The sequence below is a fragment of the Palaemon carinicauda genome, unplaced genomic scaffold (genome assembly GCF_036898095.1).
Source record: "Palaemon carinicauda isolate YSFRI2023 unplaced genomic scaffold, ASM3689809v2 scaffold133, whole genome shotgun sequence".
Classification (NCBI taxonomy): domain Eukaryota; kingdom Metazoa; phylum Arthropoda; class Malacostraca; order Decapoda; family Palaemonidae; genus Palaemon; species Palaemon carinicauda.
The window spans coordinates 85,001-110,000 of record NW_027168849.1 but is presented as its reverse complement, the minus strand read 5'-3'; the positions used below and the strand labels follow the sequence as shown (position 1 = coordinate 110,000).

The 25,000-nt window shown below is 34.7% G+C and overlaps 1 long non-coding RNA gene across 1 annotated transcript in view; it reads right to left on the bottom strand.

Annotated features, from left to right (window-relative positions):
* The window catches only part of LOC137635506 (uncharacterized), a 150,393-nt gene that overhangs the window by 102,373 nt on the left and 23,020 nt on the right, over nucleotides 1-25,000 (bottom strand). The window contains exon 2 of the long non-coding RNA XR_011042693.1: nucleotides 19,795-20,002. This is a non-coding gene — a long non-coding RNA (uncharacterized lncRNA). The remainder of the gene's footprint in view (nucleotides 1-19,794; nucleotides 20,003-25,000) is intronic.

The window sequence follows — 25,000 nt, the reverse complement described above, 5'->3', positions numbered from 1 at the left end:
AAGGCCTTTTGCGTCAATAGGCGTAGGAAGGGATGATGATGATGATGATGGTGAAGCACATTGTATACCAGCATTCTACACCTTTATAACGTAATGTACACCAGTTAGTGAACCCATAATAAATAGCATTCACAATTAATGATGAATAACAATGAATAACACAGAAGTAACGCCAAATGGAATAGTGGCCCTTTTAAAGATCACCCTAGATTATCCTCACTGGATATATATATATATATATATATATAGTATATAAATATATATATATATATATATTGTATATATATATATATTTTATATATATATATATATATATATTGTATATATATACATAGTATATATATATATATATATACTGTATAATATATATATATATATATATACTGTATAATATATATATATATATATATATATATATACCCAGTCAGGCACAGACAGTCCTGATGTTATTTTAATTTGTAAATAGTGCTGTCAAAGGACAAATATTAAGAAATGGCTGTTTGGTGTTATACAAATCTATTTGTTTTCTAATTCAAACAATGTTTTGTAGTAAACAAAATATAAACAAATGTACCCTTTTTTTTTAATGAATTTAAGGAACAAATTTTGCTTGTTTGACTGGGAGTGACCTCTACAATTTGGATGGTCCAATAATACCAGCACTAATACATTCGCAATTGTTCCGTGTGTGTTAAGCGTTACAACGTCACTATTACGACACTATTACATCACTATTGCGTCATTATGGCGTCACTATTATGTCACATCACTATTGCGTCATTATGACGTCACTATTACATAAAAAAAGTTTGATGGTTAAATTGTAAGTGAAAAATCAATGAAACAATAATCTCGAAATTACAATTTTCTATATAAACTATAAGGTTCATTTTCAATGTCATATCCAAGTGGGGATAATAATAATAATAATAATAATAATAATAATAATAATAATAATAATAATAATAATAATAATAATCATCCTCCTCCCTGTAGGTCAAGTGAACATAAGGTCACCTATATTCATGTTTTGTGTTAGACCTTTGATAAGCGCAAAACTAATATCAGTTGGTAAGAGAGAAACCCGAAGTCCTCACCAAGGCAACGGAGATAAGGAAACTTCTTTATTACTGGAAAATCAATGATTAAAATGATGGAGTAAAGAGTTTGAATTTCCCAGAAAAATCCTTATTTTCATATTATTATTATTATTATTATTATTATTATTATTATTACTAGCCAAGCTACAACCCTAGTTGGAAAAGCAAGATGCTATAAGCCCAAGGGCTCCAATAGGGAAAAATAGCCCAGTGAGGAAAGGAAATAAGGAAATAAATAATTGATGAGAATAAATTCACAATAAATCCTTCTAAAAACAGTAACAACGTCAAAACAGATATGTCCTATGTAAACTATAAAACGACATGTTCTTGTATCTGTTGGTACACTCAAGACGTTTCAACAACCCCCCCCTCTCTCTCTCTCTCTCTCTCTCTCTCTCTCTCTCTCTCTCTAAAAGGCTCATTGGATTAATAAAGCAACCATAAAAGACGAACAATCTCTAGTCGCTATCATGACTGACCAATGGCGCTAAAACGAGTCGTGTTCAGTCAGGGCAGCTGAAGAACAATATCCTGTTGTGATACAATTATAGATATTTAATAAACAACAACAAATTAGCCATCATAGCGTGACTACATCCTCGCAATACCCAAGATGCATTGCATAACATACTACTGAATTCAACACGAAATTCATTCCAATTGAAAATGACCTTAAACAAAATAATGGCTTTCGAGAAAAAGAATCTCTTGTTTTCCAAGTGCTTCGATAATGTGGATTTGGATATTAATGTGGAATACGCTGTGTGATACTCTAAGTACTCTGATAGGACATACAGATCTTGTAGGTCCTGTCAGGGGGCACAAGGTTTCCATGTGTGATAGGACCAGGAAAACAGCTCAAAAGTCAGCCAGTCATGTCATTAATACAGTGTGGATAAAATACTAGACCTGAATCGTTTCCCAGTTTTAAGATAAAAACAAAATTTCGCAATATACTGTTTGAGTTCGTACGGGTGTGGACGTGTGTTTCAGTGCTCTGTATCGAATCTGGCTTTAAACGGAATCATTGTGTATTTCGTTGTTTGTACTATGAAAAATCTCTTTGTGAGTGTTTGCTAGTATTGATATTAGTGAAATATAGTGCTAAAAATCAGTGGTTTCCTTGTATGTGAGGTCTGTAGTGAAAGGCCTGACCCAGCATTTTTGCGTTGGGGTGGGGCTACTTGAAAAGTTCATTGAAAAATGATTCAATATGTCTTTCCTTAGAAAACGAAAAGGAAGACGTAATCCCGTGAATGATCTCGGTCTATTTATGACTGAAATTGACGAGGTACTCACAGGAAGGGAGGAAAGTATAATGGCAGCAGCTTATGAAGAATGTGATGACGGAGGCAATCGTGGCATGTGTGGGCACTGTGAGTCCTATGTCGATGATGGGATGCAATGCGATCAATGCCGAAGATGGTACCATGATGAAGTAGCTTGCTCTAATTTAAAAGATGGTTCAAGTACTCTTTTAAAAAGCAGGAACATCATTTATAAATGTCCAAAATGTGTTGAGTCTGCATGTGTTGATGACATAACGAGACTAAGCATCATCATAGAAGAGATGAAGGTAAATGTACAACAACAGATGTCTGGTTTTATGGGTATGATAACTGCTCAATACATGGATATGCGTCAAGAAATTGTCGAGCTGAAAGAGAAACTTATGGAATACGAAAAAGAGAATGTGACCAAGACTACATATGCAAGTAAGTTGAAATCAAGAAACACTTTGGTTATAAAATCTACGGAGGAAAATAAGAAGGCTTCAGATATCAAGAAAACTATCATGAAGAAGATAACCACGAATGTCGAACAGGTCAAAACCTCTAAACAAGGCCACTTGGTAGTTAATTTTGCGGATAAAACTGGGTTAGAAAAGGCTAAAAATGACTTAGAAGAGGTCAAGAATGACATTAAGGTAGAAGTAGATAAAAAGGATCTACTTAAACCGAAGATCAAGGTCTGCAATATTGATGAAAATGAAGATGATATAATTGCCAGTATAATGGAGAAGAATGAATGGTTGAATGATATATGTGAAAATGAAGAAGACTTTAAATTGATCAGGAAGTTTAAATCAAGACAAAGCGGTAAATTACACGTCATTATAAAGTGTAGTCCAACTATCAGGAAAGTCTTCCGTAAAAGAGATGATAGAGTATATACCACGCTTGGAGGATGCTGTAAAATCTATGATTCCTACAATGTATTTCAGTGTTATAAATGCCAAGAATTTGGTCATACTGCTGAAAATTGTAGCAAGACTCAGGTATGTGCCAAGTGTAGCCAGGATCATCGAACCACGGATTGTAATGTAAATACGTTAAAGTGTCATAACTGCACAATGAGGAATTACAATGATACGAATCATAGGACATATGATGATAACTGTAAAGTATACAAGGAGGAGCTTACCAGGATAAAAAATAGAACCGATCATGGAGTCTAGCCCATTGGTTAAGTGTGGTCTGATAAATATTCAATCGGTGGGGAATAAAACCTTAGAGATTAGAAATCTTATAAACGAAATGGAATTAGATTTATGCTTATTAACGGAAACTTGGTTGCAGGGAAATATTAGTGATAACTCAAAGGTTCAGGAGATGACGCCGTGTACTCATGATTTCTATCACGTACCAAGAAAGAACAAAACTGGAGGAGGAGTGGGTGTCTTTGTGTCGAAAACTTTCTCTAGGGTTTCTATCATGAATGAAATGGTATTTGAAACGTTTGAATATATCTGTTTAAAACTGACAAGAAACAATAAGGTATTGAATATAATATCATTATATAGACCACCAGCGAGTAATATGACTAAATTCATTGAAGAATTTAGTATTCTTGTGGGTGTGGTGGACGATATTAAAAATACATTAATTGGTGGAGACTTCAACTGTTGGGTAGATGATGAAAATGATAATAAGGCTAAAGAACTCAAGGAAGTATTTGAGATGTTTAATTTAATAAACAGTGTTTTGGTATCAACGTCAGTAGGTGGTCATACACTCGACTTGGTCATATGTGGAAAAGACTCAGACCTAATAAAAAACCTTGAAGTGGAACCAGACTTTGAGATCTCAAAAACACATAAACTCATCACCTTTAATGTTAATATAAATTGCACCAGAGTATTGAAAAAATGGATCACATACAGGGAACGGGAAAATTTTGATGCTGAGAATTTTATTGAAGCTAGTGTAGCGCAAATGTCTTGTGTGAACACACAATGTGAACATATGGTAGACATAGAATGTGTTGGGTGCTATACCAAGAAATACAACGACAATTTTGGAAAAATGTACGATACCATGTGTCCCATAAAGAACAAACAAATAGTGGTACGCGAAAATGTTAGATGGTATAATAGTGAACTATTAAAGGCAAAAAGACACAGACGTAAGATGGAAGGTAGATGGAAAAGAGCCAAATCCTTACAAGCCAGAAATCTATATAATAAGGCCAGAAATGACTATAACATCCTGTTAGAAAAAACAAAAAGAAAATTCTACAACGGCGAATGTAAAAAAACTAATAACATGAAGGACTTTCATAAAAACCTTGATGATTTGATGGGATTAAAGAAAAAATATGTCTTGCCTGACAATGTTTGTGCAGAGAGTTTTGCTATATTCTTTAGTGAAAAAATTGATAAAATCTATAGAGGCTTCCCCCAAAATCACTTGGAGGGAGAGTCAGCTATGCCAGTGAAGGAGGGAAAGAAGTTAATAAAATTTAGGGAGATAAATATGTGCGACTTGTTAAAGGTTATGAGAGAGATGAAGAATACATATTGTGGAAACGACCCTTTCCCAAACAGTTCAATAAGTGAAGCTCCAAACAAACAAGTCGTATATAATATTTACCTGAACATAATTAACCTAAGTATATCGCAATCCTGTTTTCCTAACTGCGTTGATCAAACCAATTTACAAAGGGAAAGGTGATGTAAACGAGCTAAATTCATATAGGCCCATTTCAAATTTATCCTACATGTCAAAGCTTATTGAAAAAGTCATAAGTGAGCAATTGTGGGCGCATATTGACGAGTTAGAGGTATTCCCGGAAAATCAATCGGCCTACAGAGCTAATCATTCTACAGAAACTACTTTGTGCTCAATAATGAATGATATGATAGGTCTTCTTGATGGGGGAAAGTGTGAAATTTTAATTATGTTAGATCTTAGTGCTGCTTTTGACACTGTTGTGCACGAATACTTACTTGACGACTTGAAGTCTATTGGAGTGACTCAGGAAGCACTGAAATTTTTGCGAAGTTACTTAGTGAACAGGAAGACTATTGTAGAAGTTTCTGGAAACCGATCCAATGAGAGAATACTTATGAAGGGTGTACCACAGGGTAGTGTCCTGGGCCCTATCTTGTTTAACATATATACTATCGAGCTATCACACATCTTGAAAAAACAAAAAGTGGGTTTTAAACTATATGCAGATGATACTCAGTTTTACCTCTCAATTTCAACAACACAAGATACAGGGAAGAAAATTGATGAGATAATGACTGAAATAAAAACATGGATGCAGAGGAAAAAGCTCAAATTAAATGATGATAAAACAGAATGTATGTTTTTCGGCACAAGGGTGGCTTTGAAGAATTACCAGTTAATTCAAAGTATAAAAATTGGTGATGCTGATGTTGGGATTGTGCCTGTTGTGAAAAATTTGGGTGTACTGATAGACTGAAATTTGTCAATGAAGGACCAAATTGTGAACACAGTGAAAGTGTGTAACTATCACCTGAGAAACATAGCATTTATTAGAAAATATTTAACAGAGGGCAGTACAAAAATTTTAGTGGTGAGTCATGTAATATCAAGGCTTGATTATTGCAATTCTCTGTACTACAAATTGCCCAATACACTACTAAGGAAGCTTCAAAATGTGCAAAACCGGGCGGCTAGACTGATAAAAGGCATTAAATTTCGGGAGAGAATAACTCCTGCACTGATCGATCTACATTGGTTACCTGTTAAGGCTAGGATTGAATTTAAAATTTGCTTGTTGACTCACAAAGCACTTACAGGTGATAAGCCTAAATATCTTCGTGATTGCTTGATCCCCTACCCTGAAGCTACCAGCGCCACTGTAAGAGTTAGACATGCAGATGACCCACATAGACTATTCGAAATTAGTGTGAATCATGCCATAGGAGGAAGAACGTTCAGTTATGCTGCACCGAGACTCTTTAACGACCTTCCACTCGATGTCAAGAATAGCACAAATGTGGCAGCCTTCAAGAAAAACCTGAAGACTTATCTTTTTAGAAAGTGTTATAATAGTGACCTGAAAACTATTAAGCCTGAATACAAATGCTAGCGAAATAACTGATAACGATACAGAGCAAAATAGTAACTGGAAAGGAATTATTTTTTCATACACCAAGGCCCGCCTGAACAGACCTTTAGTGTTTGATGGAGGGCGAGAAATAAACCTCTAAAAGTAAAAAGCAAGTATTAGGACAAACTGTTTAAGAGGCAATTGACAATCGCATGCAAGAGGGAGACTTCTTAGCACTAATATACACATGTCAATATCTTCCATGGTTCAAGAAAACCCACAATTATTGCCAGATGAGCAGTCCGTCAAAGATTGCCAACTATGTCACTGAGAAACACAGGCCTGATTAAAAGTACCTACTTTCTGTTCCTAAACACTTTCAAATAATGATATACATTATCAAACGCTGTATATTCCATTAACAAAAACACTGGTCCTTTATACACAACCTTGGAAAAGTTAAACTGGGTGAATAGGTTATAAGTGTAAAGAGTTATAGTCACACCTTTGGCCCAAGTTGATTAGTCTACAAAGCATAAAGGTATTATTGAGGCTCTCAAAGAAAAATACTTGTAAACATTTAATAATTGAAAATAAATCCAAACAAAATGAAATAATCTTTCAGGCCTACCTTTATAATTAGTGAAGACTATCACTAAAGAAGTCTTCATAATATTATTAAAAACCTATTTATTCCCTCACTGACAACGTAAGGACCAACAAATCTGCAGAAAACCAGTTTTGTCCAACTGGTCGAAATGCCAGGAATCTCTCCCACCCAACACACACATTTGGGAAGTGTTAAAGGCATAACTAACGAGGTCATTATTATTTATGTCCAACGGTGGAATATGAAGAAAAGAAAAAAAAATAGTGATTTAATTAAAAAAATAAATGCAATGAGAAAGGCAACCTTTGCCAAGCAAATTATTATTATCATTATTATTATTATCAAAAGCCAAGCTACAACCCTAGTTTGAAAATCAAGATGCTATAAGCCCAGGGGCTCTAACAAAAAAAAAAAAAATAGCCCAGTGAGGAAAGAAAATAAGGAAATATACGATGAGAAATAAACAACAATTAAAATATTAAAAAAAAAAATATATATATATAAACTATAAAAAGACTAATGTCAGTCTGTTGAGCATAAAAACATCATATTTCACTATCTCCCTCCTGGCCCATATTTATCTCCTATTACACATTTTTGGTCTGAAATGACCGAAATCACACACCCCTCGAGAAATCATTCTGATGTTGTTTATTTATTTCCTTATTTCCTTTCCTCACTGCGCTATTTTTCCCTGTTGGAGCCCTTGGGCTTGTAGCATCTTGCTTTTCAAACTAGGGTTGTAGCTTGGCTAATAATAATAATAATAATAATAATAATAATAATAATAATAATAATGCAAAACTTGTGGATAAGGTCCTGTGGGCATATATTATAGGTATTTCCATACCAAATTTCAGGTCATATGGCTTAAATACCAGGGCATGAGAGCAAAAAATGCCCTTTTGTCAAAAAAAAAAAAAAAAAAAAAAAAATATAATTCAAAATTAATAATTTTGAAGTAATGTATACAGAAAAAAAGTGACTTACACCCAAAATGTCAAGAATAGCAAAAATGTGACAGCTTTCAAGAAAACCCTGAAGACTTATCTTTTTAGAAAGTGTTATAATAGTGACCTGAAAACTATTAAGCCTGAATACAAATGCTAGCGAACAACTGAAAAGATACAGAGCAAAACATAAACTGGAAAGCAATTATTTTCACACACCAAGGCCCGCCTGAACAGACTTTTAGTGTCTGATAGAGGGCGAGAAATAAACCCCTAAAAGTAAATATAAGCAATGGACATATATCCAAGGTAACCTCTTGCGAAATTTCAGGTCATTTGGTGTGAATAGGAGGATACTGGAGGCGAATGTGAAAATATTTGGTCTAAAAATGTACTAAAAATGTACCAAAAATGGCAAAATTATCCATTTTGAACAAACGTACGACGCAAATGCTGATGCCCTCCTATTAGTATCTACATAAGGCACCTCCATACAAAATTTCAGGTCATTAGGTAGTAATACTAGGACACAGGAGACCAAAATATAGTTTTTTTCAGAAAATTGCAAAAATTCAATCAAATTATTTTAAAGAAATGTATAAAAAGATATAACGCATCTGGGTATTTGTCCAATTGATCAGTGTGCCAAATTTCAAGTCATTTGGCCCAGAAGTGACGGAAATGAATCGAGTGGAAGATTTGGCAGGAGAAAAAACTTCAGATTTTTTTTTTTTTTCCAAAAAACATAGTTTTCACTTATGCTTTTTTTTTTTTTTAACCTACATTTCCTGCTTTTCTTTTTAGTGAATTTCATATAGACATGTCTGTGTCCAGAGGTCTAAACTAGTCCCTGTTTAAGTACCTGTGTTGACATAAGACCAACTTAATCAAATCCTATATTTAAGGATTAAAAGACAGAGAGAGAGAGAGAGAGAGAGAGAGAGAGAGAGAGAGAGTCTAGTAGCTATGGACTCACTTATCAAACCACTTATATACTAAAGTCTATAGACAATTCTATATAAATAAATTTAAAGTGATGATTCCCTAATTTACGCTCGAGAATAGTTTAAGAAAAAATGACATTACAATTATATTTATATAAAAAATACCTTGTAGTTTTGCCCATCTTTGTGCTTTAATTGGATGTCAGTGTTAAGTTGCAATTTACTAAGAATATTGCAAAGTTGTTAAGAATGTTGCAGAAACAGAAATCAAACAACCCTTAACAATAGGCAGTAGCCTACATTGGTGAGGAGATTCACCATCAGCTCGTAGTTTCCTGACAGGATTTGAGAGAGAGAGAGAGAGAGAGAGAGAGAGAGAGAGAGAGAGAGGGGGGGGGGAGCTCAAATTGGTAAACATGGCTGATATTTCCAACAGCTGTTAAACTGGGCTGTAGACAGAGAAGAAATCTTCAACCAGATAATATACTTCACCAAAAATAAAATCAGAGCTGTTAAAATGTTTAATTTCCTAAGGCTACCTTTAACTGAGACCAAAGGAAGATATGTAAAACAAATAATTGTTCATTTTCATGAAGGATTGTGTTTGCTTCCTTACAAATGAATGATAACTGATAAGACGTTGTGCAAGATGAGCTAGTTCTAAGGGTTAATTTTCAATAGGTACAATGATCAATGAATTTGTCTATTATATACACTGTATATATATCAACTGATGAACTGTGTTGTGTGGGTATTCATACACAATGCCACAGTAACCACACCCATCACCTAAAATTCACAAATCCCTTATACACTTTCACAAATTAAAAGAATAAGCACAATTTATACAAGTTTTTCTTACTATTTTCCTATTTCCTTTCCTCGCTGGGCTATTTTTCCCTGTTGAAGACCTTGGGCTTATAGCATCTTGGTTTTCCAACTAGGGTTGTAACTTAGGCAGTAGTATTAAAAATGATAATAATAATAATAATAATAATAATAATAATAATAATCACCACAAAAGCTTAAAAGGGGAAAAATCTATTAATTTATCTTCATTTCTAAAGGATAATTTTTAATTAAAACCTATTAATAATTTTTTTCATTAGAACATAGACCAGACTTAACTAAGATAAGGCCTTCTTTCTAAATTCCTCTCCTGACGCCAATAGAGAATTTAGTCTTTTTTGGGGGCAAACACAGGTTCTGGTAATTAATAAATTGATTTCATTAACTGTGATTAAGATGGCTTATATTGTTCCTTATTGAACTCAAAACCACATTAATAACACAAACAGCCACTTGGAAAGTCTCTTACAACAACCATTCACAAATTAGGACCTTTACAGGAGCTAAAAACTAATTTTAAAAATATTAATATAAAATTTCTTTCGCCAATTTAAGACCTTCTAAAGGAAATGACTGGGTATTTCAAATATCTAACATTTAAATTGATTAAACATCCACCAGAAAATAAATGAATAAACCCATTTAAGTCCATTAAGTGCCTTCTTACCGTTTCACTTATTTTTTTCACAGCACTAGTTAAAAGACAAGTCCTTTTCTGACCGTGTCTATGGCAGACTGAATCTTCTTCTAGAGCTATCAAAAACATCCCTAGACATGCACTAAAATATCCCTAGATCAGAGGTATTTCCCCCTGGTATTCTTTAACATTTTTGCAATCTTTAAGATGATAATACAAAGTATATTCTGTTGCCTCTTCTATAATTATAATGTACTATATATTTACTCTTAATCATCATGTTTATGAAACCAATTCCCTAAAATTGATCGACAAAGTCCAAGTTTTGCTTCAACCCATCAGGGATCGGCACCACTGTTCGTTACTCTAGTTCTCGCCATTATGTTTTGGGTTTTAAATCATTTTAACTAATATTATCTTCCTTAGATTATACAGATGTACACTCAGGCACAATGTTCAATCTTGTTTCTTTTTCTCTTGTTATTTTCAAGTTTTCATCCTTTTATTATTTTGAACTTTTCGCCCTTTTGTTATTTTGAAGTTTTCATCTTTTTGTTATTTTGAAGTTTTTAAAAGTTAATATACGAAAAATTTATTTTAATGTTGTTATTGTTCTTAAACTTCTCTCGTAGTTTATTTCCTTATTTCCTTTCCTCACTGGGCTATTTTACAAGTTGGAGCGCTTACAGGGCTTATAGCACCCTGCTTTTCCAACTAGGGTTGTAGTTAAGCAAATAATAATAATAAAATAATAATAATAATAATAATAATAATAATAATAATAATAATAATAATAATAATAATAATAATAATAATATAGAGTTCTTCATACTGTGATAAGTTATTTATCTACACATATTTGTTCATTTGGGACTTTTTAATGAAACCTATTTTATATTTTAGTAAACAGACTATTATTATTATTATAATTATTATTATTAATTTACAGCCCTAGTTGGAAAAGCGGGATGCTATAAGCCCAGGGGCTCCAACAGGGTAAATAGCCCAGTGAGGAAAGGAAACGAATGAAAATAGAATATCTTAAGAGTGGTAACTACATCAAAATTAATATTTCCTATGTAAACTATAAAAGCTTTAACAAAATAAGAGGAAGAGAAATAAGATAGAATAGTGTGTCCGAGTACACCATCAAGCAAGAAAACTAACTCAAAGACAGCTGAAGACATAGTACAAAGGCTACGGCACTACCTAAGACTGGAGAACAATGGTTAGATTTTATTGTGTCCTCCTAGAAGAGCTGCTTACCATAGCTAAAGAGTCTTAGATAAAAGTATTATATATTCATGTTATGATGTAAAGACACAAAACGGTTTAGTCTAAATATGGTTTGACCTAAATCAATAAGACTATAAAACAAGAAAGATTAATTGCGTCACAGAAGCCAGAAGAAGCCACTACAGAGTAACGCCGCCCAGGGAGTCGGTAAAAATTACGGTCGCCTGTATTTTACTGAAATACGGCTGAGAACAGTATATTTTTACGGAAAATTTCCGATTAAAATTACGTTTTTTTAAGCGTACCAAATTATGTAAAGCCATTGTTTTCTTCTTACTTTTTTTATAATTCAAAAAAGATTCCCCACATGGGAAACTAGTTACAATTATAAAAAAAACTATAGAATTATATAGAAAATGACTAGCCTTATTTCCTCACTAAACGACTTGGAACTGACATCGTCAACATAGTCAACCAAACATAAGTTTTATGATGTCAGCGTATATATTTGATATATATTCAAAATATATACTTAATTAAAAATGGAGGAATTATTTAAAGTGTCACTATTTATGAATTCCATATCTTATGAACACTTTAAATAATTCCTCCAATTTTGATTAAGTATATATTTTGAATATATATTAAATATATATGCTGGCATTTTGATAATTCTATATATTATTTTATAAATTTTGTAAATTTCTATACATTGGAGCACACGTCGCAATACAAAGTGATTGCCCCGAGAGAGAGAGAGAGAGAGAGAGAGAGAGAGGAGAAAAAGCTGATATATATTAATAAAAGCAAAACCTACCGAAGATATTCACGATTTATATAATTTAACATCGTACAAAAATCTCAAAGTCTTCAACAAAATAATGTCTCCTCATAGACTACAAAGGAAATTATACAGTATAAATGTCTCTAAATTATTATAATTATTATTGCTGTCATTTTCATTTTCTGTTAGAGAAAAAAAATGGAAAAGCAATAAGATGTAAATCGAAGTATATCTGGCACAGTGCCATAAGGAGCAGCTACCTTCATGGATTGGATGAAAAAAAAAAGGATTCTGAGTTTACAATATCTCTATTCATTTCGCGATAAAAACCTCCAATGATTTATCTAGGCCCGAAGAGGTACCGGGTTTAGGAGGATCTGTCTGCTTGGGGGAGCCTATCAACTGAGCTTCGGACTTTTGCAAGATTAAGCTCAAGACGCAAGCTCCCGTGGCACCCTTACTTAATAAGGGAGTCTGCTCTACTCGCATTGCATTGTATTCGACTATCAATAATTCAAACTGAAGTTACGCATCTATTGGCCTCATGGATCAAGAAAAAACAAAATTAACATCTCCAATCTCATGTAAAGTGACCCTTAAGTTACCAGGATTTTGGATGTTTCAAAGACCTTTTAGTTCATCAATTTGCTCTTTGGTGGAGCGATTCATTTTAAGCATTTAGAGAGTTCTTATGATCTTGTCTAACTTATTCTTGAACTCGTTTACCTAAGTGTTGTTACTGTTTACTATATCAGCTGGAAGTCTGAGAGAGAGAGAGAGAGAGAGAGAGAGAGAGAGAGAGAGAGTCTTCCTTTACCACATCAACAGTCTCGTGCAAGCCGTCCATTCATACCTATCTGTCAAATCGACTTATAACCCTTTAGCAGCACACCAATGTTGCAATAATAACCCCGCAAAGCGAGTTCGCCTTCCCTATTATTATTATTATTATTATTATTATTATTATTATTATTATTATTGCTAAGTTACGACCCTAGTTTGAAAAGCAGGATGCTATAAGCCCAAGGGGCTCCAACAGGGAAAATAGCCCAGTGAGGAGGGAAACTATGAAAGAAAAATTAAGAGAAATAACAGCATTAAGATAAATATTTCCCATATAAACTATAAAACTTTAACAAAACAAGAGGAAGAGAAACTAGATAGAACAGTGTGCCCGAGTGTACCCTCTAGCAAGAGAACTCTAATCCAAGACAGTGGAAGACTGTGGTACAGAGGATATGGCACTACCCAAGACCAGAGAACAATGGTTTGATTTTGGAGTTGTGTCCTCCTAAAGGAGCTGCCTCTTCTACCCTTACCAAGAGGAAAGTAGCCACTGAACAATTACAGTGCAGTAGTTAACCCCTTGGGTGAAGAAGAATTGTTTGGTAATATCAGTGTTGTCAGGTGTATGAATAAATAAGAGAATGTGTAAAGAATATTCCAGACTATTCGGTGTGTGTGTGTGTGTGCGTGTAGGCAAAGGGAAAGTGAACTGTAACCAGAGAGAAGGATCAGTGGGTGACTTGTGCCCTTCGTGAAAGAAACACGTTTATAATATTAAATTTACATCCAATTTAATTTATTGGCTGAAATTCCAGATAATAGTAATGAAACAAAAATTCGTATTATAAGAGAGAGAGAGAGAGAGAGAGAGAGAGAGAGAGAGAGAGGTGTTAATCCAAAAACCATTAATTGCGTAATTTACAATTCTTCCAGAAGGCTAAATTCCCTTCCAGATCATTTCTCATTCTGCCTCAATAACGTTTAAAACAATTACAGAAGGCTAAAGATACTGCCAGATCTTTGCTGAAAAAAAAAAAAAAAAACGCAAATTTAATCGGAGATTCTCCGGAAAAAATATACTGTTCTTAGTCGTATTTCAGTAAGATGCAGGCGACCGTAATATTACCCTACTTTGTTATTATCTTTTACGGGTTGGTGACCGTAATATCACTCCTCAAAGTCATTATATCCGTTTTTCTAAAACAGAAAATGCCTGGCAACATTTATTCCAGGATTCTTACCGGTTTTTACCTAAATATTTTAACAAGTGTATCTAATCAGAAACTTTAAAAAATTTAAGTATATTTTCGCCAATAAATTACTGATTGACTTCAATTTATTCAATGCTCAGGAAAAAAAAAAGGTTCCATCAAGTGAATGGTTGCTAAAAGAGAATAAGTTTAATTCCAATACATAATTCTGCAACCATTACTGAAAATATTGAAAACTGGCCAAACCTCAGACATGAATTGACATATCTGAAGCATTTGCTCTGTAGTGGACTAAAACACACACGCGCGCGCGCGCACACGCACACACACACACACATATATATATATATATATATATATATATATATATATAATATATATATATATATATATATGTATATAATTATATGTATATAATATATATATATATATATATATATATTTATATATATATGTATATATATATATATATATATAAATATATATATACATTATATATATAGTATATATATATATTATATATATATATATATATATATGTACATATCCATATATATAATATATATATATATGTTATTATTATTATTATTATTATTATTATTGTTATTATTATTAATTGCTTAGCTACAACCCTAGTTGGAAAAGCAGAATGCTAAAAGCCCAGGGACTCCAACAGGGTTAATAGCCAAGTGAGGAGAGAAAACAAGGAAAAATAAAATATTTTAAGAATAACATTAAGATAAAATATCTCCTACAAAAACTTTAACAAAATAAGAGGAAGAGAAATTAGATAGAATATTGTGCCCGAGTGTACCCTCAAGCAAGCGAATTCTAACCCAAGATAGTGGAAGACCATAGTACAGAGGCTATGGCACTATCCAAGACTAGAGAACAATGGTTTGATTTTGGAGTGCCCTATATATATATATATATATATATATATATATATATATATATATATATATATATATATATATATATATGAATATATATCACAAGCACACGTGATTTCAGTCAATGTAAATATCACCCACGAATGGCATTTAATACCGAATTCTATCTTGGGAATATCCATCCACTTGGAATTCATTTTATGGTAACAGCTTCTGGCCGGGTGGAGATTCGAACCCCCACCTGTTCGGCTGGAAACCATGCCTGCAGGGACCATACCGACTGAGCTATCAAGAGGGATATATATATATATATATATATATATATATATATATTATTTATATTGAGAGATGCATTGGAGAAGTAGAAAAATATCAGAAAGGATTACACTTGGTATTGTTTGATTTGGAAAAAGTAATTAAATGTCCAGGTACTAAGGTAAGAAGTATGGATATAAATGAGAGAGAATGCTCTTTCTGAAAAAGTATGTTTAAAGCAGTACAAGATTAAGTATATGGAGGTAACCTTACAGACAAGAGGGCTTTGTGAAGAACATAAAATTTTAGGATGAAGAATAGCTCTTAAAGTCTCTACACTTTGGACCTTGTGGTGGACATCATAACATTAGACGTAGGAGAAGAGGTCCCCTAGAGAACATCCTCTCCTCGTAAAAAAAAAATGTTTGGGCAAACTCAAAAACTAGAAATGTGGAGCCAAGCACTTGAAGATCAGGGCATTAGAAAAGCCTAAAAATGAATTTCTATGAATGGTAGAAGGAAGACAAGGTACAAGGAAACTGGGCTTGGATGACATCAAGAAAGTTGGATCTTGTATCTAGAATCAAATTAGCAAATGGAGATATGGACAAAAAATTAACTCTACAAATACAAACTGCTCAGAATGTTTATAAAAGTGAAACTAGACCTATAATGGATATAAGTGGACTGACACACTAATGATTTAGAAGGCCTAAGAGAGAAAAATGGAAGTGGTAAAAATATGAATTCTGAAATGGCTGTGCAGAGTGACGAGAAGAGACAGAATCAGATTTTATTTTATTATAGATACAGTAAAAAATTGTAAGGTATTAAAGTGTCAACTGAAGAGACTAGTGCGTTGGCCATGTTTTTCTCAAAGAGATGGGTACTATTTCTGTAAAAGGATCGTAATCGTGGAGATGGAAGGGAGGAGGAAAAGTAAAGAAGAAAGTTAAGATGGAAAGATAACTGTAAATGTCATGCTGGGTAAGGGGTACGAGACCATGATATGCAAGATACGAGAAGTTCTTCTTCTTGGGGTATTAAAGCCAACACTTGTTGTTGGCACGGGCCTTTCCCTTGGTTGGCCCGTAGGTAGATACAAGGTGGTGGTGAGGGATGATATAGCGAGCAGCTACTGAACACACTGAGGAGGATCTTTTCCAGTGAAGGATTGAACCTAACAGACTCAATTTTAAAAGGATGTTTTCTACTCTAGCTGTTATTCTGGATAACTTCCAACTTACGGGATATTTTCACTGCTTTGATCCTAGGTGATCTCAGTGCAATCCCTTCTCAAAGGATGATGGAACTACAACCTAACCCTTTTTATCACAGAATGATTTAAAAAGCCTTAATAAGATACATTGATACCTTGAAAAGGCACATTGAAATTGGCCATAAAAAATGAAAGAGGTTACCTGGATGATTAAAGAGGTGCTAATGTTACTGTAAAGTAAAACTTGGTCTAAAATGAAAACAGTGACAGGTATATCAGAGGTAACTAAAACAGTGACAGGTATATCAGAGGTAACTGAAAACAGTGACAGGTATATCAGAGGTGTTAAAGACACAAGTTAAGTTTCTATTAGGAGTCAACCCTGACTCTTTCAGTCTACCATTTCATTAACTTCAGCACAAGAAGAATGCATGAAACCCGTCACCTTTATTTTTGTAACTGAAAATAAAGCAAAGGAAAAGTAGCCAGAAAAATAGCCTTATACTGATGCTGTTGAAAAGATGTGGCGGGAAACCTAATACTTGACATTGATGTAGAAGATGGTCTCACTAGAATATAAAACTTCCAATAATCAAAATGTATTAGAAAACCGATTGGGATGAGAGTCAAGTCAAAATCCCAGTTGTAGTAAAATGTAAGTCTTAGTCGAGAAAGAAAATATATTCTAACTTAGGGAGACATTATATAAAAGTAGCAGCAAAAACTAATGCGACCTAATGAGAGGTGATATCTATGGTCTACAGCAGGGCTGCCGAAACGTGGAATTGACGTCATCGATACGGCTAATCTGCTCCACATCTTGATCATGTGTGGAATGTGGAATCCGAGTGTTAATAAATTCCACACTTTGTAAAGAGATGATGTATGTCGATTAAAATGTAATAAAAAGTAATAAATAATTAATATGAGTGTTTTATTATTTATTTTCCCCGTGATATCTATATAAAAATTACAATCATTGTAAAGTCTATGAAAGTGTGGATGCTATGGGACTACAGTAGGAGGTTCAGTGGAGTTCAGCGCTTGATGTTGCCGACTCACTGAAACACTGATTCTTAAATCAGTGTTGTGGAGTTGCCTAGTGTGGAGAGTCCGGCAGCCCTGGTCTACAGTAGAATAGCCAAATTCAGAAAGACCAGAGGAAGAAGAGGAACAACTTTTGTACGTTTCATCTGTATGATACGAGAGAGAGAGAGAGAGAGAGAGAGAGAGAGAGAGAGAGAGAGAGAGAGAGAGAGTAAATATAATATTAGGCTCTCAATCGCACTATGTGTAATATAAATCTTAATTTAGTTTAATGTCAATGAATGGCCGAAGTCTAGAGTACACACATCGTTTTTTTGGCAGTCTACAAACCCTTCAATGGGGATGTGGTGTGGTAAGCCTGATGGGGCTCGGTGTCGTTGGAGAATTCTCTCTCTCTCTCTCTCTCTCTCTCTCTCTCTCTCTCTCTCTCTCTCTCTCTCTCTCTCACAGGCTGCAACCAGGAAGACAATGGTCAGCAAGAGAAAAAAAAAAACTGGAAATATGGTAAAGCAGACGAATATAAACTATACTCCATTACTGTCCAATTGAACTGTACCAAGACCCTTCAGTAACGCCTGCAGTTATCCACGGGAAGTACACTGATGGCACTAATTTATCAGATGTAGTTATAGCAGAGTCAACAATCAGGACTATGCCAGCAACAAACGATGCCACAAAAGTAAAAGAACATTTGAAAAGCATTTATTTCACTATGAAGAGAAGTACGCATAGAATCAAAGACAGAATTTTACTTTGCGAAACATAATAGAACATACTGTAGACAGCTACAGGTTAATTTGATCACGCTGTTAGAAAAATACATCTTAAGAAATAAACTAGCAAAAGAGGAAGAGTTGATAATCATGAGATCAACAAATGCACAGTGTACCACTATGGCAATAGGACAGAGGGAGAGAGAGATTTAAAGCTCTGTTATGGATAAGGCACAGGAAAAAAGATATTTTTCTACCAGAAGAAGCTGGAGGCTCTTATACGGTTACCCAGGGGAAAAAAAAAAAGAAGTTGAAAAGAATGGATTAAACAATCTCTACTCAACTGAGGGAAAAGATGATATTTAGGATAGAAAAATGGATGAAAGATCGAAAATGGAGAAACATTTAGAAGAGAAAGACATTACAATGGAGGTAGGGTTTTCTATCGAAACCATCTGATAAAAATATCTGTAGGATATTACTTTAATACAGAAATATATCGAGAACATTACATGTGTAAAAGGGCGTTCGAAATCATTTCTATTTGATAAACACCAGGACCATCCACTTGAAGTTATATTCTGTACTAAAATAGAGATATATAATCTTATCAGAACATTGGAAACCTCACAAAGAAGTTTATAAAACTTGGGAAAAAATAGAATTGCTTGGGTAGCATTAAAGATATTGGTAAAAGTGCTAGAGGATATATAGAATCTTAAAGTTCATAGAGAGAGAGAGAGAGAGAGAGAGAGAGAGAGAGAGAGAGAGAGAGAGAGAGAGAGAGAGAGAGAGTTATACCACATAGCTCTAAACTTTGTGAAAGTTCTGTAGCGAAGTACATTATAAAGTGAGAAAAATAGCAAAAGTTTGTATGAAGTTAATAAACGTGAAAAGAAAAGTGGCCGTGTTGATATTCTGGGAAGTACTAGTTGAGATGTCTGTGAAAATGTGAGACGAGACATAAGCCAGGATGAAGTTGGAAAAGAATTGTTCATACTACAAGCAAATGAATGTATCCTATTGGTAGGAAAAGCACAGAATACTGGAATAAAAACTGCACTTGGTCTATAAACACTGGACAAAGGATGAACATTGGGACTAGCAGGAAGAATTTAACCAAACACTTTGAAATTTAGTATTAAAAAGTTATTTAAAGATTGAATGATACTTCAACAGCCTGAAAAACAGGTGTGTTCGACTTAAAGTGTTCTTAGATATTAAAAAAATATCTTATTTAGTTAACCACTTACCTATAATTGTGTCTATCTGTAGCTCGGTTGCTGCAGAGAGTCGGGAAGAGAGATGTATGGATAGCCATGATTGCTGATCTCCTTTGGGATATGGCACCTGCATGATGATTATGATGATTATCTTGCTCTAGAGTCTTGTGGTCTTTAGAAGGGCACTTGAGATACTGCTTAGAAAGATCATCATCATCTTGACGACTTTGTCCAACCTCTGAAAAAAAGGATATGAATTAATATTCTATTAATCTTATTTATTAAATCAATCATTCCATATACAACAACATTTATAGTATTGAGAGAGAGAGAGAGAGAGAGAGAGAGAGAGAGAGAGAGAGAGAGAGAGAGAGAGAGAGAGAGAGAGAGAGAGAGAGAAGGCAAGGCATTGTCACTTTCCCTCGCCATGCATGAGTGGCCTTAAAACCTTTAAAACTTTGGTGACAATAAATTTTATACCTAACGGCATCTTGGCTTTGCTATTCAGTAGAGTTCGTCACATAGGTGTATCACTGGACTGTAACTTGTCTCTCTCTCTCTCAGTGGAAATCACCTTAGAAATATTGCTTTCATAAGGAAATATCTGGAAGGGCATTGTTAAGAAACTCAGATTAACTGAGTTGTTGTCAGGATCGTCTACGCTAACTATCTATTACAACATAATCGAAGTGTAACTTAGGAAGTTAGACATCATAATAAACAAAGAAGCAAGATTAACAAAATGTGTCCCACACTGAGAAGCTATTAACTCTTATGATTGAACAACACTGCCTTGCCCATTAACCCTAGAATAAATTTAAGATCTTGCATGAGACTCATCAAATTATCATAACTGGACTTCCAACATAAATAAAATAAGTTATATATCGTGAAGGTAACAAATAATGGACACAAGAATATTTATGAGTTGTTGAGCTTTCAAATATCACCAAAGGATAGGTGATATTAAGGCTTTCAAAAGAAGAAGAAGGCTTTTTTAAATTCAGGAAATCTCATGAACATCATTAATGACAATCAATGTAGATTATGCAATATGATACTCTAAATACTTAAGAATGTATACGACAAACAAATCTTGTAGGTCCTCCAATGCACCGGGGCTTTCCGTGTGGTACAAGACAAGGAAACAATCATTTAAGTATGTTAAACCAGTTGAGTAAGTGCTTTTAAGTGTTTAAGTCAAAAGAGATTTTCGTGGACGTATTGAATCAAGAACTTTAATGTATGAATTAGTAAAATTGTGGTGTTTTATCCAGGTGATTAATGAATCGACTCAAGATTCATAGAAAATTACAAAGCTCTTTTTAAATATGAGGCAACAAGTATAATATTCATTCATTAAAATGAAGCAATAAAGAGTAATTTATTGCTTTTGTTTCGCTGGGCTGAAGAATTTTGTAAGGTCTAGTATACTAGTGCAATACTTTTCCCTCCAACTCGTGTTATTCCATGAGGTTAATCACGACGAACTGTAATACATTCTGAAGGAAAATATAAAGAAAACATAATTGACGGTATTAATATTTACAGGGCCAAGGGGAGGGGTCACTAAGAAGGTAGGGGGTCACCGAAGTGAAATGGAACAGAGTTGAAATCTAAGTTGGAATTAACATGCGAATATTTCTCTCTCTCTCTCTCTCTCTCTCTCTCTCCACCTGTAATTTCTCCATGTTCACAGTATTCTTTTTCCCTTAAAAGGAAAAATGGAAACTTCGACTCAACTATGTACAATTGAAAACAACCTAAACCTTTATTTCATCATATAACTAATGTGTGAATAGACATTGCATATAACAATCATCATCATCATCACCTCCTTCCTACGCCTATTGACGCAAAGGGCATAAAGATGAGACAATTTCTAACCATTACAAAGCAAGCCAGTATCATCAATTGGGCAAGGGTATTGCTTATGCTTACAATATATGGTTAAACGAAAAAATATCTAAATTCCATTTCAATATTATCCTCACAGGCGTGAATTAAAATCTTGGCTTGCAAATTCACAGTGTACAGCGAACATTTTTAATTCATTATTCACAGTAAATGAGCAATATGTGATTTGAGGCTATTGGAAGCGTTGTAAACGTTACAGAGTATATCTGAGCACATATCTGACGATTTAACAGTAAATGAGCTATATGTGATAGGAAATGTTGAATGCTCTGAACGAACAAGATTAAATGACAGTGGAGGTCTTGTAGCGAGTGGGTTGGTTCTTCCCCTGTTGTATGGAACCGGAAAAGCAGCCGTCTGAATCACCTGCTACATTGCAAGTTCAGCAAGATCAACAAAATGTCTTTGAACATTGTCCCAGGATCGTTGACCGAAAAAGCCAAGTCATTGGATTTGTAATTTAGGATTGATTCTTTCGAAAAAGACTAAATTTTTTGGATGAAGCTTCGATGACAGTTCAACGCTTCTAATGTATTCTTTACGAATTGCTACGTCATCCCAAAAACATATACAATTAACAACTTGCTTTTCCCTATCCTCTGAAGTTCACTAATACTGTCTCTCTCTTCCAAATACGCGATTAACCAGGACTTTCAAAAGCGATAGATTAAACGAAAGTCAAAATTCCATGAAATCCAGTGGTATTTCTAAGACCCCTTTTAGTTCGCATGTTTTAGCAATCAGTTTAAACAGGAACACCAAGGGAAGGTTTACTATTCGTCCAAAAGATACGAAAGTCTGAAATTTCTGAAATTATTATTATCATTATTACTTGCTAAGCTACAACGCTAGTTGGAAAAGCAGGATGCTATAAATCCAGGAGCCCCAACAGGGAAAATAGCCCAGTGAAGAAAGAAAACAAGGAAAAATAAAATATCTTAAAAACAGCAACACCTAAACAAACATTTCCTAAATAAACTATAAAAACTATAACAAAACAAGAGGAAGAGAAATTAGATTGAATAGTGTGGCCGAGTGTACCCTCAAGCAAAGAGATAAAACTTCAGAAGTGGGTAAATGTCACCAATATTGATTGGCCCCGTGGTGAGTCACCCCAGACCATGGACCACATCCTCTGGTGTAAAAAGATATAATGATGATGATCTAGGACCCCGTAGAAATCAACTCTAATCTTGTGTCACTTATTATCTGAATCAGTAGACAGGGTTACGGCAATTGAACTCACTTGAACGTGGATACAGCTAATTATATTTCCCTGATATATAAAAAGACAATTTGCCTATAGGCTATGAAAAGACAAAAATCGAGAACTGAGCAAGTAATGCAAAATACTCGCCTTGCTTATTATCTATGTTAACTGAAAGAAATGACTCAACTGAGGTATGAATGTAAGAATATTATTCCCAATTAACCTTTAACTGGTGCGGGTCATTGTTACTTCTCTCCACACAATACTCAAACACAAACCAATTTGAATTTATTAATAAATTCTTGCTAACCAAATACGATTCTACAACCAGCATAGGAAAAATAGTAGTAAATATCTCAAAGAAAATAAAACGTAAATAAATTCAAAATCTAAATCGTACCTCAGTTTCAAAATAAAGGTATTAAAAGTTCACCTATTGGTCAAACTATATGAGAGGCCATTTACAGTGGCCAGTACGGGCTAGAGTCTAGATCTCTATAACTAAACTCTGAACCATAAAGAAACCATTATTATAACCAAGACAATTTATGAGAGACTATTTACAGTGGCTGGTGTTGCCGAAGTGCGGAAATTTCGTATGCGGAAGCGGAATCCTCATCGGCATAGTTAGCACCAATTTCCTCGTGGGGTATTCTTGTAAATTTCTGATTGATATTATTGTTTAGTTTATTGTTTTTTAGATTGTTTTGTATGTAAGTAAATATATACTTACATGATAAATCAAAATTTGCATAAATATGTATATACTAACATAGCAGACACTGCTACTGCAGGAGATGAAAACGAAGGAGCAGTTGATTATAGTGATGTCGATGAATACACATGAGAACAATGAACGCAGGACTTGAAAAATAAGTTAGATAACATAGGCGAGTTAATGAACAGATTTTTAGTTGAACGAGAAGAGGAGCGGCGCGCGCAACCACAGCATATCCGACGTACATGAACGAAGTTCAAATGCACACAAGTGAAAGTACACATGCACAGCCGAGTTAAGATACACTAAACGTTGTAGTTCGAAAACGTCTACAACTATAGGCAAGTGTTAGGCCTTTTGATGATCAGCGGCCTAATGAAAGGTTTCAATTGATCGAAGTGTTTTTGAGAGACTTTGAAGTAGCCACATATGGGTGGTCATAAAGAGAAAAAGCAATTCAAGTGATTAGGTTGATGAAAGATGCTCCAGCAATGGAGGTAATGAGATGGCCACAAGACAGTTCAAGAAGTTATACTGAAATAAAACGACATTTAATTGAGAAATACGCCTTACCTGATGCGAGAAAAGGGGACATAAAAGAAAATTACAAACTCAAAATTCAAAAAGGTGAATCCGTTCATAGTTTCACAACTCGCATTTTTCGGGATTGTGATTCGTTTGCTACCCGGAGTACCAATCTCCCAGAAGGTGATAAAAAGGCAATTGCCCGTAAACTTTCGCAGATTAGTAAACCAGTATTTATTTGGTTATTTGTTCGATGACAATCGCTCATTAGCAGACGTAGTGATGGCGATACAAAACATCCTAGACAGTTTGCCAGAAGAAAAAATGACTGAAAATGACTGCCCCAATTCCAAGAAGGTGGCAGCCATGAGAGGCAATCACCTACCCCCAAACTGGGAGAGGGGAGAACGCAGTCAGCAGGTGAGAAGTCTTCAGATGTTGGCACTGTGGGTGAGAGCACCAACGAGTGAAGTGCCCCACCTAAGCATCCCCCCCCCACCCCCGCTGTTACACTTGTCAGGCCTACAGTCATCTATCTTGAGAGTGCCCAGCAAAAAACATCGAGAAATGGAGGGCCGGCGGGCTGTAGCACACGCACACCACCGCCGCCCAACATCCAAGGAAAAGGGAACAGAGGAAGGGGGAGACAAGGGTTATCGAATCCCCACCCCCCGCATGAAATCAGAAGCAGCAGCCGAGGCAGCGGTGAGAGTGACTACGACGAACTTGGTAGGGCAGGCACTGGGACCTACATCGGTACCCCAGACCTCACCCCCGCACCACTAGGGACAGGAGCAGGGGGCAGCGGTATCGCAAGCAAGGTTCGCTGGCATGGGCCTCATATATCCTACTGGGCAGCTAGGAAT